The 3,623-nt window shown below is 58.2% G+C and overlaps 1 protein-coding gene across 1 annotated transcript in view; it reads left to right on the plus strand.

The window, feature by feature from the left end:
• Positions 1–602: 602 nt before the first annotated feature.
• Positions 603–3,623, plus strand: part of MEF2D (myocyte enhancer factor 2D) — a gene marked incomplete at its 3' end in the record, with an annotated part of 53,473 nt that continues 50,452 nt past the window's right edge. The window contains 1 exon segment of the mRNA XM_019473163.1: positions 603–672.

Consider the following 3,623-nt stretch of genomic DNA (forward strand, 5'->3'; position numbering starts at 1 on the left):
GGCGAGGGCTGCTTTGGGCCAAACGTGCGGGCTGTGCTCCCTGGGAAAAAGCATCCGAGCGCACAGGTCGGTGCTTTTCCCCGCGGGGCGCGCGTGAGGGACTTCACAGAGATCGCAAAGTTCACTTGAAACCTTGAACGACTCGCTGCCGGCCGCGCTGCCGGGCTGGATCTCGTCCCTCGTTAACGATAATTTTTGGTTTATGGTTTCTTTAATTCTTGAACTCTTTTTAGTTCCTTTTCCCCTGGTCTTTTTATACCTGTCTTTCTTGCTCCTTTTCCCCCCTTTCTTTCGCAGTCCCACAGGTTCCCGTATCCCATCCCCACCTCCAGGTACCAGGATGCTCTCTGCATTCCTGGTTGCCTTGCAGGAGCCCGGCAAGGTCCCACCCGGCCTCCGTGGCCCTTGCAGTGATGCTCAGGATCAGGGCAGTGCGGGAGGAGACCCCTCCGGCTCCTGTCCCCTCAGCCAGGGCTGCTGCGGCGGGGACCGGGAGCCCCTCACTGTCCCCTCTGGCCAGCTGTGCTCGGACTGGGTGTGTGGGGAGCCCTGTCCTTGCCTCCGTCCCCTCAGACTGATGGCTGCTCGCTTTTTCTTTGCAGTTTGTTTGAGGAGCGGTGGCCGCAGCTCATCCTCTGGCAGGAGCGGAAGATGCAGGACTCTGCGTAGCAGGTAGGGGGGGAAATCCCAACCTTGGGGCTCTCGCTGCCTTCCCCCTTGAGTTCGCTTGCCAGGGGCCGTGCATCTCCCCTGCCCTGGGCTGGGGGTGAGGAGAGGGCCCCCGTGGAGGTTACCCCAGCTGGATGCAGCTCAGGGCCTCAGACTCCCAAATTGGTGCAGGATCTGACCCTACAGCTCTGCTCCGGTGTCAGGAGCAGCAGCAGGTCCTGGTGCCGGCAGGGAGGCAGGGAGCACCCTGCCTGGCTGCGCACCCCTCTCTTGCTGCGGGCGCAGGGGGGTCCTAGTGAGCGGGACCAGGCAGTCCCCCCCCTTGCAACACGAAAGCTGGTGCGGGGCAGGGAGGTGGCACCTGCCTGAAGTCCTGCAGCCCAGTGGGCAGCCCCGCACCCAGCGGCGGGTGCCTCTGCGGGTCTCCAATGCCCATCTTCCCCTTCGCTTCGCCGCCTGGCAGAGCTCTGCTGGATCCCGGCCGCAGCCATGGCACTGATTTGGGGCTCTGTGGGTGTTTTGGTTTTTTTTTTTTTGCAAAATGGGGGTGTTGGCGCAAAGGAGGGTTTTCTTGCCCTGGTTTCTCCCTGGGTGGATGAGACTTGCGGCCAAGCCCACTGTTATTTTGTCCCTTCCATTCCCCAGAAATAAGGTGCCATTGGGAGAGGGCCCCGTGTCCAGGTTTTCTCCATTCTCGACCGTCTTTGCCTGTTTATTGCTGTTACAGTAAATGTTTGCATCTCCCTTGTCTGCAATGAGGTTGTGGTAGAGACAACGCCGCAGACCCGTTTTATGAGGGCTCTACGGTTTCGTGAAATGTATCTTCTGTACCTGATGTTGAAATCAATAAAAGGAAAGATTTTAAAAATAATCTGACCCCAGCTCCTGAAAGGAGGGGACTCTGTCGTTGCTGCTTAGTGAGCAGTTTTGCTGGGTTGAGATGGCTTTTAAGTGCTGGAGAGGGGGCAGGTAGTTTGTTTGGAGGCTTGGTGCTGGGAGATGGGGATAGCATTCACCGCTTCCTCCGCAAGGTCAGGACCAAGGGCTTCATCTTGCCATCGGTTATGCTGATAGAAACCAATAGCAGCTCCACAGGCTTGCGTCGGAGTGAAAACAGTGGAAGGGCCTCGCTGTATCTTGGTGATGCTCCGTTTGTGCCAGCGATGGGCCGTGGCGTGCCGGAGGAGAGCAGGGCTGGGAAGGCTCAGCCAGGTCCGTCCTGCTGTGGTTCGGCTGAGCGCGGTGCTGTGGCAGAGTGCCGGGTGCTGGTACGGGACTGGCTCCGGTCCGCTTCCTTCGGGCACAACTAAATACCAGCCAAGGGGCACACTTTCTAGGGCGGTGAATAATTAAACGGAGCGTAGGAACAATGGGGCTGTCTGCTGCGGGGTGTGCTGGAGCTCAGGGGTGGGATTGGGGGGCAGGACCCTCCATGGCTCCCGAGCGTCGTGCTCCCGATGCACCACGCACGTCCCGTCCCCCCGTCCCAGGTGCTGGTGGGCGGTGGCAGGATCTCTCTGTAATTACATGCGTTCTCCCCCAAATCGCTGCTTGCTGCTGGAGACGGGATGCTCAGCTCCGCTGACTCCATACTGACCAGTTCCAACAGCTCCTTATTTTTTAGGATTACACAAATTCTAGTTTTTCGGGTCAGCAGTGTCCTCCCGCAAAGCTCCGTGCTGCTGCTGGTGCCGGCACAGAGTTTTGAGCAGGGGAGGAGCAGTTTAGCGATTTCTGCAGCTGCATAATTGCTCGCTCCAAGGAGCGGTGCATTAAATTGTGCGGCTTGGGGAGGAGGATTTTGAAAAGCATCTCCGGGGGCTGCTTTGAAACTCGTCCCCTTTGCTCTGCGAGTGACAGGAGCTGAGCAATTAGAAGAGCAATATCGACCCTGCCTCGGAAGCGTGCGACGACCAGCACCAGGCGATTTAATCCCAACGAAGCCATGTCCTCGCGTCCTGCGACGTGCAGCATCGCTGCCCACGATCAATAGTCATTTTGTCTTCCTGAGGCCAGCCCCATTTGAGGCGCACCAGGAAAACCTTGCTCTGCCCAACCGCATCTGCTGCAGAAAACTCTTCTAGGGCCTGTGACCTTAATTGAATCGACTCTTTCACGTCCTGAAGACGGTCGTATCATCTCGCTGCAGCCATGCTCGGTAAATCACGTGTCTGTTACCTCATGCACAAGCTGCAGGGTCTGTGCCAGCCTGCTTCTCTCTCGATGAGATTTTTGCAGCCCGAGGCTGGTTTCCAGCTGCTTGGGAAGAGCCCTTGGGTCGCTGGGTCTGCTCCTCTGCTGTCTAAGGCCTTGCATCATGTTCTCTTGGAGGTTTAATGCTGGTGGAGACTTGAGTTCACAGCTCCTGGGCTCCCACCATGCTCTAGGCATTAGCATGCCGCCTTGCCCGGCACCGAGCTGTTTGCATCCGTCAGGATCCTCCCTATTTCCAGGGAGAGCTTGTAAAAACCAGCTGGTGGGCTCACCAAAAATCCCGCTTCTTGCCCCGTTCCGATTTTGGGAGAGGTGGGATCCTGGGTTTGGTAAAGCGATGGTTTTCTGCTGCCTGTGCGGCTGCTGAAACGCGATCGTGCTGCTGGAGGTCACCTTTTAACTCCCCGCGGAGCCGGGTGGCCTTTCGTGGTCACGGCTCTGCCCTGTGCTTTGGTTTTCTGAGTTCATCTGCTATTTTGCCACTGAGGGGGGGGAAAAAAAAGTCTTCATAACCCTTTTCCCTTGGGGAAAAGCCAACCTGGTCAGAAACGTCCACACAGAAATGTCAGCGAACCGTGCCGACCCAGCGGCGGGGCTTGTCCTCCCCGGGGGTCCTGCTGCGCCCACGGCGTCTGTCCCCATCCCGCCGTGTCCCTGGGTTTGGGGTGGCGGAGGAAGCGAGCCCAGGGGCTGCTTTCAGCAGCTGTTTGCAAGCGAGCGGCTCTGGCCTCTCCCTCCAC

The sequence above is a fragment of the Aptenodytes forsteri genome, unplaced genomic scaffold, assembly GCF_000699145.1.
Source record: "Aptenodytes forsteri isolate BGI_AS27 unplaced genomic scaffold, ASM69914v1 Scaffold230, whole genome shotgun sequence".
NCBI classification, from domain to species: Eukaryota; Metazoa; Chordata; class Aves; order Sphenisciformes; family Spheniscidae; genus Aptenodytes; species Aptenodytes forsteri.